This window comes from Bos grunniens, chromosome 3 (assembly GCF_055505025.1).
Source record: "Bos grunniens cultivar Pamir isolate PY7600 chromosome 3, Bosgru_T2T1.0, whole genome shotgun sequence".
NCBI classification, from domain to species: Eukaryota; Metazoa; Chordata; class Mammalia; order Artiodactyla; family Bovidae; genus Bos; species Bos grunniens.
The window spans coordinates 99,734,842-99,748,715 of NC_141167.1; the positions used below are offsets into that span (position 1 = coordinate 99,734,842).

Below are 13,874 nucleotides of genomic sequence, written 5' to 3' on the forward strand. Positions count from 1 at the left end.
AACATTTGGTGTTGTCAGTCTTTATCATTTTAGCCATTCTGGTCAGTAGGTAGTGACATTTCATTGCAGTTTTAACTTGCATTTTACTAATGACTAATGATATTGAGCACATTTTCATGTGTATGTTAGCCATTTATACTTTTTTTTTCTTAAGTGTCTTTTCCCCATTCTATTTGTTAGATTGTCTTTTTATGATTGATTTTTAAGAGTTCTTTATATATATTGGAAAGAAATTCTTTGTCAGATATGTTTTTCAAATATTCTTCCCTAGATTGTAGCTTGCCTTTTCATTTCAATGGTATCTTTTGATAGGTAGTTTGAATTCTGATAAATCTGATTTACCAACAGTTTGTTTCTATTTGGTTAGTGCTTTTCGTAACCTCTCTAAGAAATATTCTCCACTCCAAGGTCACAAGAAATATCCTCTCAGGTTTTCTTCTAGAATTTTTACAGTTTTAACTTTCATGTTGAGGTCTATGATACATCTCAGATTAATTTTGTATGTAATATGAGGTAAGAGTAAATTTTTTTTCATATGTTTATCCAGTTGTTCCAGCACTGTGTTGGAAAAGGTTTTTCTTTCCTCTACTGAACTGATTTGTCAAAAATCAACTGACCATATATGTATGGATCTTTCTGAACTCTATATTCTGTTCCATTGATCTGTTTTTCTATGTTTATGTCAATTCACTGTGTTAAATACTATAATTGTAAAATATTTATTTAATCAGACAATGGGAATTCCAAAAATTTGTTCTTTTTTTTAGATTATCTTGATTGTTCTAGTCTTCTGTATTTCTATATAAGTTTTAGAATTAACATACCAATTTACATTTTTTTAAAAACCCACTGGAATTTTTATTAGGATTACAGTAAGTCTATAGACCCTGCTTATTTAACTTATATGCCAAGTACATCATGAAAAACGCTGGGCTGGAAGAAACACAAGCTGGAATCAAGATTGCTGGGAGAAATATTAATAATTTCAGGTATGCAGATGACACCACCCTTATGGCAGAAAGTGAAGAGGAACTAAAAAGCCTCTTGATGAAAGTGAAAGAGGAGAGTGAAAAAGTTGCTTAAAGCTCAACATTCAGGAAACGAAGATCATGGCATCTGGCCCCATCACTTCATGGGAAATAGATGGGGAAACAGTGGAAACAGTGTCAGACTTTATTTGGGGGGCTCCAAAATCACTGCAGATGGTGACTGCAGCCATGAAATTAAAAGACGCTTACTTCTTGGAAGGAAAGTTATGACCAACCTAGATAGCATATTCAAAAGCAGAGACATTACTTTGCCAACAAAGGTCCGTCTAGTCAAAAAAGACTCTGATTTTTCCAGTGGTCGTGTATGGATGTGAGAGTTGGACTGTGAAGAAAGCTGAGCACCGAAGAATGATACTTTTGAACTGTGGTGTTGGAGAAGACTCTTGAGAGTCCCTTGGACTGCAAGGAGATCCAACCAGTCCATTCTAAAGGAGATCAGTCCTGGGTATTCATTGGAAGGACTGATACTGAAGCTGAAACTCCAATACTTTGGCCACCTCATGCGAAGAATTGACTCATTGGGAAAGACCCTGATGCTGGGAGGGATTGGGGGCAGGAGGAGAAGGGGACGACAGAGGATGAGATGGCTGGATGGCATCACTGACCTGATGGACGTGAGTGTGAGTGAACTCTGGGAGTTGGTGGTGGACAGGGAGGCCTGGCGTGCTGCGATTCATGGGGTTGCAAAGAGTCGGACATGACTGAGCGACTGAACTGAACTGAACAAGTCTATAGATGAATTTGCAAAGAATGAGCACCTTGGCAATACTGATTCTTTGAATCCATTAGTTCTCTGTTTGCTGCTGCTGCTGCTAAGTCATTTCAGTCATGTCCGGCTCTGTGCGACCCCATAGACGGCAGCCCACCAGGCTCCCCGTCCCTGGGATTCTTCAGGCAAGAATACTGGAGTGGGGTGTCATTGCCTTCTCCAAGTTCTCTGTTTAGGTCTTAATTAATTTCTTTCAATGATGTTTTGTACTTCTCAGTGTAGATATTTCGCACTTTTATTAAATTTATTCTAAGTATTTGATGCTTTTGACACTATTATAATAATACTTTAAAATTTTATTGTCCAAATTTTTGGTGCTAGTATAGACACATATAACTGATCTTTGCATATTGGTTTTGTTGTCCATAACATTTTAAGTGCACTTATTAGTTCCAATAGGGTTTTTTCTTTGTTTGTTTAGATTCCACAGAATACACAGTAATAATGCCATTGGAGAATAAAGGTAATTTTACCTCTTTTACAAAATTTATACTCTATTTCTTTTGCTTGCACTACTGTACTGCCTAGGGCCTTCAATACATTACTGAATAGAAGTAGAGAGAGCATTTTCCTAATCTAAAGAGAAAAGCATTCAATGTTTTACTATTAAATATGATATTAGTTGTAGAATTTTTCATTGATGTCTATTATCAGATTGAAGAGTTTATGTTCCTCTCTGGTGAGGATTTTGATTAGGAATGAGTGTTGGATTTTTTCCAAATTTTTTTCTCCTGTATTTATGGAGTTGATCATATGACTTTTCTTCTTTATTCTCTAAATGTGGTGAATTACACTGATTGATTTTCAAACATTAAACTATCCTTGCATTATTTGTGATAAACTTCACTTGGTCTTAATAAATTATCCTTAATAAAATTTTTAAAAGTATTCCTTTCATGCATTGTTAGATTTAGTATGACAGTAATTTGTTGAGGAGTTATTTTTTTATATCTATATCTATGTTCTTTAAAGAAAACAGTCTTCAGTTTTCTCATAAAGTCCTCTTTTCTGATTTTGGAATCAGTATAATGCTGATTTCATAAAATTATTTGGGAAGCTTTCTCTCCTCCTCTGTTTTCAGAAAGAATTTATGTAGGGAATAGTATTTTTTCTGCTTAGATAATTGACAAAACTCTCCATAAAACCATATGGATGGGCTGTTTTCTTCATGAAAAGGCTTAAAATTAGAACTTTTTTCTTTTTTTTCAATTTTTTGTTTTTCCTGAGTAAATTTTGTTATGTTTTTAATGGATTTGTCTATTTTAATCTCAATTATCATATTTATTGACATAAAATTATTTATAAAATTTTTATTATTGTCCTTTAGTATCTATAGCATCTATATTTATATTCTTTCTTTCATTCTTGATTTTGGAGTTTTCTTCATTGATGAGCCTTACTAGAAATTTATGAATTTTATTAATCTTTTCAAAGAACCAACTTTTAGCTTTATTAATTTTTCCATTGTTTGTCTTTTCTTCTATTTAATTAACTTTAGTTCTTCATTATTTCCTGCCTTCTATTTCCTTTGTGTTTAATTTGTTCTTTTTCTAGCTTCTTAAGGTGGATATGGAAATCACTGATTTTAAACATTTCTTCTTTTCTTAAAAGAAAGTATTTAAAGCTTTGAATTTTCCTTCAAGCCTTTCTTTAGATGTATACCAACCCTTTGTTTCATTTAGTGAAAACTACTTTCCGATATCTCTTGTGACTTCCTCTTTGAGACACAGGTTATTTATAAATGTGTTGTTTAATTTTCAAATATTTGAGAACTTTTCTTGACACTTTTTTGTTATTGGTTTTTAATTTTATTTTATTATAGTCAGAGAATATATTCTGTGAGATAGTAGTCTTTTGAAAGTACTGAGCGATATTTTATGGTTCAGCTTATGGTCCAACTTGGTGAATATTCCCTGGGCTCTTGAAAAGAATGTTTACTCTGCTGTCATAGGGTGAAGTGTTCTATAAATGTCACTAAGTCAAGTTATTGACTGTGTTGTTCTAAGCTTTTTATCCTTACTGATTTTTAAAATTTACTTGTCCTATAAATTACTTAGAGAATGTTATTAAAATCTCCTATTATGGAGATTTCCCTGGTGGCCTAGTCATTAAGACTCCACACTTCAACCGCAGGGAGTACAGATTGGATCCTTGGTCAGGGAACTAAGATCCCATATGACATGTGGTGTAGCCTAAAACAAAAAAATCTCCCACTATAATTGGATATTTGTCTGTCCTTTTAGTTCTGTCACATTTTCCTTCTGTTATTAGATGTATATTTAGAGATGGTATGTTTTCCTGATGAACTGACATTTTTATCATTATGAAACAGCCGTCTTTTTTTTTTTTTGAAACAGCCCTCTTAATCTCTGAAAATACGCCTTGACTTAAGTCTGCTAATATTAATATAGCCATATCAAATTGCTTGTACTACTGTTTAATTGTATATCTTTTTCCCTTCCCTTGACTGTAAACTGATATGTGTGTTCTTTGTATTTAAATTGTGTCTCCTCTAGATATCATATATACTTGAGTCGTGATATTTTTTTACTCATCTGAAAAATCTATCTTTTAAATAAAGTATTTAGTCCATATTCATTTAATGTAACTATTAAGATCATTGGGTTTAAGCCCAATCTTGCTATTTCTTTTCTATTTGTCCCATCTAGATTTTTTCCCCTGTATTTCTCCCTTTCAGCCTTTTAGTGGTTTTTTTTTTTATTAATGGAACTTTTTCCATATTCCCATTTATTTCCTCTATTGGCTTTTAAATTATATCTCTTTGGATTTTTTCTCTTAGCAGTTGCTCTAGATATAACCACAACCCACACTGCAATGAAGATGGAAGATTCCGTGTGTCACAACTAAGACCCAGCAGAGTCAAATAAACAAAGTAATTAAAATAAAATCAATATTAAAAATAAGATAGTCCTCTGATTTAAATACATATTTATTTTGTCATTCATTTCAGTTGACCTGAATTTTCATCTAGTATCATTTTCCTTTAGACTAATAAGTATTCCTCAGCATTTCTTATAATACAGATCTGCTGGTAAAAAATCCTCTCAGCTTTTCTTTACCTAAAAGTGCTTTATCCCACCTAAGATCTGAGGGATATTATCACAAAATATTGAACTCTGGGTTGATAAGGATGGGTTTTTTTCCCCACGTCATTCCGTTTTTTTCTAGCCTCCTTTGTTTCTTATGAGAAGTCAGCTCTAGTTTGTTTCTTTGTTCTCCTACATCTAATTTTCCCCCTCCCCACTTCTGGCTGCTTTAAGATTTTCTATTTATTTTGGATTTTCAAAAAATTGACTGTAATTTCCTGAACAGCAATTGAATTGATGAACACTGAAACTGGACCAGCATGTTCAGATTGCAGATTAAATCTCTGGAAACATTTCTTAGTATACTTTAGTCTACTTCACAGTTTCCCAGCTAAGAAGGCATTAAAGACCTTGAAGAGCATAGAGATTAGATGCCCAGAACAAGGAGGTAGAAAAATAAAGCCATGAGAAAAGGTTAACATATTATTATACTAGAAGATAAGAAGTCTGGAGGGACTCATGAAAAGAAAATGCACAGATACCTAATAATAACTACATAAATGTTGAGCTCTACCTAAGTAAAAATTCATTTTAATATCAGAGTTGTTTAATAGTGAAATAGGCTGTCTCAAAGAAGTGAGTTAACGGTCACTGAAGTATTCAAATAGGAGCAGTAAGAGTCCTTGTCTAGAAGCTGGAGAAGATGGTTCTGTCTTGGGCTGGGAATGAGCCAGTCAACATCTATGTTTTCATCAAATTATAGTATTCTATAATTCAATTTCAGAATTTTGTGGTTCTCTTTCATTCATTCATTTAACAAATACCAAATGCCTATGATGTGCTGAGCACTGGGAATACCATAGTGAGCAAAATAACACAGGTTCTGTCCTTAAGGAATTTACCCATCAGCAAAGGGACAAGAAGAAATAATTCTGGGCTCTAGCACTAAGGATGTAGATAAGCTCTAAGAAAGGGTTTGCTTAGTTGTTGAGCTTCAGCAGTTTTGTAATTTGTATCCTGCTCCTGTAAATCTTTTAATATAGGATAGATTCTCATCTACCTGGGACATTTTAAAATGTAATCAGGGAATGCTTGTAGACAGAGAAATGAACTATCTAGTCACTTGAAATCTTTTGTGAACCAATTATCTGAACACATTTGGGACTATGTCAACTTAGAATATTTCATTCAAAATCTTCATACTACTTCCTAATCTCAAGTAAGCAAAGTTTACAAGATAGACAAATCTCTTTATGATTCTATTTAAAAGGGAAACTGAGTGAGATAAAATGATTTCTTAGGACCAAAAGCCAACCTTAGAAAAGTATCCTTTATTACCATTGATATTTATGGAATATCTTCTATGTGTTATGCACCTACCAGCCTAGGTATCTTAAGTACATTATATTATTCATTCCTTCCAACAATCTTAAGGCTATGTATTATTATTAGCACTTTAAAATGAGAAAACTGAAGCCCAGAGAGTAAATATAATTTGCTAGTAAGGAGCAAGATCAGTATTCAAGCCCAGATCTGATTCTAAGACCTCTGCTCTTGCCCTCTGTACTGTAGTACGATCATACACAAAGTGTATATAGTAATTGAGTTTGTATTTCTCTAGGCTCTGCTGGCCAGGAGACATCCATGGCATGCCCTCCCACTCAGGGAAGATACATCTTGCCCCAGAACGTGGAGGGTCCTAGCTACACAGGTTAGAGAATAGCAGGACTCTGAGCCTTCAGGGCCAAGCAACATATCTCGTAGTGGCTGAGCGACAGTGCTCCTGATGAGGCGATGGATCTACTGCAAATTAAAGTCTTCATTTGAGCTGGGTTCAGCCTCCTCCAGGACCAGAGGCAGTACAGATTAAGCCCCTAATCCAGGTGACACTGACTTGCTTTCTGATGCCAGAATCACCCTCTGATATATTGGGGAAGATTTTTTTCCATTTGCTAATTGGATGTTGAAGTGTTACCCTTCTTACCAATTCTGTAGGAAACCACTGACATGATTACCTTTATCATACTCTTCAAAACACCCTGGAAGATATTTTATAAGAGAAGGCATAGGTGGAAATCCCTCAGAAGTCAAATACCAAAGCACTGCTACATCCCTCAAGAAGCCTTTTCAAACCCAGGTTGTGTGCTCCGTTATTACACTTAATCATACACCAGTTCATAGCACAGTTACTAGTGTATGTTTCCCATCCACTTTACTACATACAAGTCCTGGTGAAACAACTTTTGGAAACAGATAGATCTGGATTCAAATTCAGTCTCTATCACATACTACTTCTATTTGGAGTTAGGCAAATTGTTGAATTGCTGGATTTCTCTGACTGTCTGTTTCCACGTATTAAATTTAGGTTGACAATATTCCCCATTAGAGAATAATTCTTAGAATTAAAATAGACAATGTGTATAAAAACACCTAACTAGTTAACTAATAGATATTTGGCCCAGGGTTCTTTCCACCTGGAGAGCAGAGGCCACACCTTTGTCATCTTTGCATCCCTCCAAGTACCTAAATTAGATGCTTGAACTTCCAGAATGTTCAGTCTCTGTTTGCTGAGTGAGGAAAGCACTCTGAACTTGTAACCAAAAGGTCATACTTACTGCCTGTGTAGCTGTGAACCCTATGCTTCCCTTTGATGAAATTCAATTTTCTTACTGGTAACATAGAGTTGATACCATCTATCTCATCTGGTTGTTGTAAGGATGCAGTAAGCATCACTGTGCCAAGCTCAGTGCTTATAAACCCTGATTATACATTAGAATTAGAATGTGGGAGCTTTTAAAAAATACTAATCCCTAACCCCACCTAGGTCATGAAGAAGAAGTCTCTAGGGATGGGGTCTTGGCAATGTATAAATTTCTACAGGAGCTTCTAGTGGAGAATGAAGGCTGAAAATCACTAGTGTGTGTCTGTTGAACAGCAAGCATCCAGTTAAGTGTTCTTCCTTCCAAGTAGAAGTAGTAGAAATGGTGACGACGGGAGCAACTTCCTAGGGGAAGGACTCACTATTTCAGAATCATTCCACACATATCCTGTCACTTAGAAATTCCTATTTTAAAATTATTTTAAAGATTGAAATACTGCTAGGTTGGTTGTATTTATAAATATTTATAATTTAAGCTGGTGGAACCCTTTGAAAGCATCTGGTCCACACCCCTCATTTTGTGGATAAGGAAACAGCCCCAGAGAGAGGAAATGGTTTTCCCCATGTCTCATAGTGACAAGAACACAAGTCTGCAAACCACCAGACTGTTGTACTGGATAATGAGATTTTGCTCAAGCTACCAACTAACTGAAAGCGATGGAAGGGCAAGACCTTGAACAGGTGCACAAACCTTGTGCATGATACTATACGTGCTACAGCTACAAGAATAATTCAAGCAGGGATTCTACCCTGATGGAGAGATTAGAGATTTTCTGAGAAAAAGGTAGAGAAAGGAAGGTGGATGTTCTTTCCTTGCAGTATTGCCTTGGGCCAGGGGTATGGGGATCACTGTATCAGTGCATCATGAAAAATCCTCCTCATGCTACCCTGGGCACCTAATCTAAACTCAGTTGTTACTGTTGTTGTTTATTCTTAATATAATATGAGCATTATAAGCCAAGTTTGCTAATACAGACTGACCGTATCAGAGGTTTCTAGAAATTTCATTTAACATAATTGAGATTTCCTGCTGTGACTGAAATCTGTACAGATCAATTCTTCCAGCTAGAAAATCTGGATAAATATTTGAAGTAAAGGCATCAATTTGAAGGTTCAGAGAGCTACCAAGACATCAGACACTTGAAGACAAAGACTTTGACAATGAAGAGATGAACACAACTTTCAACTTTACCATCTTAGACACATTCGTTGATTTAAAAGTGGGGACTATGAGGCTGGGAGACTGAGCAGAGCCACTGGCAGCCTTAACACTGGGAGAACAGAAACTGGAATCAGGGTCCACCAAGGAGGAGGAACTCTGATAACACCTTAGGCTTTCACTCAGGACCTCTAAAAGGTAACATTTTAGGAGTGAATGTCAACTAGAAATAGACAAAAAATGATAAATGTCAAAAAGGATAAATCTCAGTTCTCAGTGAATTCAGTCATCAGTTGGATTGGGATAATTTCCCTCTGGACTTCTGCTGCAAGCAAATGTATTTATTTTCTGAAGCAAAAGAATGTCAGTAAGAGCTTCTGATATTTTATACACAATGCCCAGGACTCAAACAAGAGTTACAGAAGCAACAGGAGACAAGACTGAATGTGTGAAAAACAAGAGGGGAAAAAAACGGAAAATGAGAGACCCAGAGAGACCCAGACCCAAATCCATGAGAGATTCAGATCATGACATTATCAAATTAAAATAACTGTGAATAATATACTCAAAAATAGATAAGATGGAAAAGTTTCCTCAGACAACTGGAAAATATTTTTTAAAGAATCAAATGGAAATTCTAAAACTGAAAGAAATACAATAACTTAAATTCAGAATTCAACAGATAGATTTGACAGCACATTAGATAGTTGAAAAGTAGATTCACAAACCAGAAAAAAAAATCAATAGAAAATATCCAGACAGAGAAAAAGAGAGAGAAGTACAGAAAAGAGCATGAGACATATGGACACAGTGAAAGTTCCAACAGACACAATATTTATCTTTAAGGAAGTGAGACAGTGAATGGAAAGGAAGCAATATTTGAAGAGATATCAGCTGAGAATTTTCCACAACTCATTAAAGGCATCAAGCCCCACACTGAGAATCTCTGTGAATCCAAGCAACAAAATACAAAAACCAAACAAACAAACAAACCCATAACGAGGCATGTTACCACAAAACTGTTGAAAACCAAGACCAAGGAAAAACTAAAAGAATATGGGGCAGGAGGCAAGGGAAGGCGAAAATGGAATCACATTACCTACAAAGAAGCAAAATAAAATTGACAGATGACTTCCCAAAAGAAACTATAGAAACCAGAAAGCAATGACATATTTAAAAATGCTGAAGAAAAATAACTGCAGTCTAGAATTTGATAACCCATCAGAAAAAATTATCATCATAAGTGAAGTTTAAGTTCACCCATTTTCAAACAAACAAAAAAGAGAGATTTCATCAAAAGTATGCTAGCACTGAGAGAAAAAATAAAGGTAGTTTTTTAGGGAGAAATAAAGTTATCCCAGATAGTATATTAGAGATGCAAAAAGGAAAAGAGGAAACAGAAATGATAAATATGTGGATGATTCTAAAGGAATATTGTATAAATTGATAGTATCAAGTAATGAAACCCCAGTTCCCAAAGCTGCTTGTCTGGTGGAGGCAAAACCCCCGTAGTCACTCAGGTGATAATTAGAAATCCTTCCACATTTTTCAACCATCACATTTTTTCTCACTTTTCTTCTTAAGCCACAGACAATTTATCTGCTAATCATTAATACTAAGTTTCATTATCATTTGTTAGATTAGTTCGTCTTTGGCCAGGATTAGTTGATCTGTTAAGATAATGCTGTTCCAGTACATCTGAACATGTCTTCTTCAATACACTATGTACAAATGCCTGTACAGTCTTTGCCAAGATAATCTGATGAATTCTTGGCCCCAGGATCTAATAATATATATTTAAAAAGTAAAGGTCTGTTTTCTCCTTCATTGCCATTTATTTTCTGCTTCTGCCACCAACAATGTTGGAAGCTTTAGTACACTTTGCTCTATTCCAGCACCAATTATTCAATTCAGAGTCACAACCATGGCCATCTTCAGTTTCACCCAAATGCAAACCTCTCTTTAAGCTAGAATTAAGCACAGTTTTGAGTATGGTATTAGGTTAATCAGGTATAAATGCAGTGCAGCTCTTTCAGGCTTTTAAATTTAGACTTGCTAGTATGTTATTGTACATTATTGACTAGTCTGCACTCTAGATACTTAAGAGGTAATGGGGCCAAATGTTGATTCCTTCTACTGGTTGTTATTTAGTCAATAAGTCATGTCCGCCTCTTTTGCGACCCACAGACTGTAGCCCACCAGGCTCCTCTGTCCATGGGATTCTCCAGGCAAGAGTACTAGAGAGGGTTGCCATTTCCTTCCCCAGGGGATCTCCACAATCCAGGGATCGAACCCATGTCTCCTGCATTAGGGGCAGATTCTTTACCACTGAGCCACCAGGGAAGCCCTTCTGTTGGTTACTTATATCTTTTTTTTTTAAATCTAAGTTTCAAAGAAGTTCAAGTTACTGCCTGGTGATGCTAAGTGAGACAAACTATTCATTCAATAAACAATTTTTGAGCACTCAATACAACAAGATTCCCGCAATGACATAAACTAAAATTAAGACAATTGAACATGGCTCCTATCCTCCAGCCAGCCCCTATTCTAGTCTGTTTGTTTTAGTTGCTAAGTTGTGTCTGACTCTTTGCAACCCTATGGACTGTAGCCTGCCAGACTCCTATGTCCATGGGGTTCTCCAGGCAAGAATACTGGAGCGGGTTGCCATTTCCTTATCCAGTATATATATATATATATATATATATATATATATATATACACCTTTGGAAGCAGAGAAGTGGAGGGTGAATCTCAACATCCCCAGTATCTTCCAGATGTATTTTCTTGAAGTAGGCCAACAAATGGGTACTACTCACCCCGAGATTGCTACAGTTACTGTTTTTGTCCTAGAAATTCCAACAATAAATCACAGAAGCATCCCCAGCAATATTTAAGTCAGAAAAGATAACTGACACCAGGGGTTGCCAAAACTCAGCCAGGTGTTGATAAATTTGGATGGGAACTCCCTGCTGGCTAGCTGAGCTGGTTAGCCCCAATTATTTCATTAACTTTATTAACTTGACCCCTCGTTTTTTGTTAGTGAATTTTTGGACACCACTTAATCAAAGATTAGTAAAATTTTATTGATATGAATTTTAATTAATATGCCCTCAAGGAACTTGTATTTTATTGGAGGGGTTAGTTAAACTAATCAATAATTCTAATGCAATTTAATAAATTCCATAATAGAGATATGGATAGGATGGGATTATCCCAACCAACCAAACAAAGGGATAATTTACTGTTTTTCTTTTATCAAGTTTTTCAAGAGACCAGAATGATCATCTTCATTGTAAACACTTTCAGACATTGAATAGATTGTTAAGAATGATGGATTTTAGATCTTTGTCAGACCAACAGCTAAGTGTGTTAAACTAAGTGCTACAAATGTATCACCACTATCCCCTATTGCGGTACAATTTTCTTTCATTGATTATACTCAATGTTATCATCACTGTGGTTATTATTTCAGTGGTTCTTAAAGTTAGAGCCACATTAAGTCCACTCTTAAACTAAGCTAATTAACTCCTAAGCAGGTATAATCACAAACTCTATTTGACTATGCTAGTGGAAAAAAAGGCCAGTTTAAAGAGGTTATAAAAATTATTAAACTTAAAACTAACATGAGGGAGAAAAAAGATCCCTTCAGGGCAAAAGCTTTTTTATTTCTAAGAATAGAAGATACGGCAACAAGCAAAATCACACAGTTGGAAGTTTAACATTTTATAAGGCATCTGGGGAGAAGTCAGAGGAGAAGGAAGTCCAAGGTTGGTTTCTTATGGACAGTACCAAATGAAGGAAGACTGGAGACCAGAAATCCCCAGACACTATAATCTTCTCAAGGTTCTTACCTTGCTCTCCCTGCACAGTTCTTCTACAGCCTCTTCCAATCTACTTTAGCAGTCAGCCAAATAGCAGCCGACTGGTCTGGTTACAAAGGAATTCCCCACCCCCAGGAATGGCTACAATAGGGTTTCAAAAATGCAATTTATAAGCAAAAATTTACAGCAGGAAACATGAAAGGAATCGGGTTATGCATAAACCATGAGACATATCTGCCAGGGCTCTCTTCCTTAAAAGGTTGGATCTAATTATACAGGGAGCCATAAAGGAGATGGAGTTAGCGTGAATGACCCCCAGAGTTTCACATTCCCAAGACTGAGGGACAAGGGGAAGGGGAGGACTTTGGTGTCTCTCTAAGCAGAAATAACTCCAGCTTAGCGATGAGCTATGTGTCACTTCTTTCTGTGATCTTCTGGGTCTTGGTCCCTTTCATGCTCTTGTATATTTGCCCAGTTATGTGTCTCGGTTTCTTTTATCCAAGCCCTCTCCTGACTGATTATATTTTATCTCTCGCTTTAATGGGCATGTGAGAGTACAGGATCTTCCACCTCCATGTCAGAGCAGACGTCTTATTTCCTAGTCTTTCATTCCAGGGCCCACCCAATAAAACATGCTGAGCTTAAAATGATGTAGGATCTGCTTCCACGAATCCCCAGTTTAAAGCTCAGTTGTAGACTCTTCCTTCCCCTCCCCTGCTTGTCTCTTTAACAAGGGAAAGCAAATAATGTTACCAGAGTCTTGAACTCCAGCTCTTATCTCTATCTCTGCGTTCTCCAAAGTATCACGTGATGGAAAAAAACCACAAGCTTTAAAGTTCAGGGGGACTTGGGTATAAATCCTGATTCTGCCGCCTCTTAGCATTGTGACCTTGGACAAGTAAATCAATATATTTAACCTTCATTCCCCGCATCTGTACAATGGGAATAAAAGAGCTACTTTGCAGGGTTTACATGATTAAATGAAATGATAAATGTAAAGGTGCAAGCCATATAATGTACATTTAGCAAGTGCTAACTATTAGAGAAAAAAAAGACTCTTCAATTCTAGGTATATACTTTTTTCATCCTCACAATAACATTGAGACTCTCATCCACAGATGTCTAACTCTTAGAATGTTATGGCAAATGAGACCTACATTGTGTCAGTTCCTGATAGCATGAGTGATGGACAGTAGCAGACCTTCTTACTTATAACTTTGGTCAAGAAATTGTTGTGCTTTCTTTTTGTGTGTCAGATTTCCAGCCAAACCAGGTGATGAATTCGCAGAGCTGAACCCGTATCTCTGCTCCAGTAATGGACAGAATCATTTCTCAACCTAATCCCACCCAATCCTGGGGTCTTTCTTATT

General features: G+C 36.1%; 1 protein-coding gene across 1 annotated transcript in view; it reads right to left on the reverse strand.

Annotated features, from left to right (window-relative positions):
- GJA5 (gap junction protein alpha 5) overlaps positions 1-12,589 on the reverse strand; it is a 114,730-nt gene extending 102,141 nt beyond the window's left edge. Inside the window, exon 1 of the mRNA XM_086392239.1 lies at positions 12,535-12,589. The gene's annotated coding sequence lies outside the window, so the exon portion shown is untranslated. The remainder of the gene's footprint in view (positions 1-12,534) is intronic.
- Between the last annotated feature and the right edge of the window lie 1,285 nt (positions 12,590-13,874).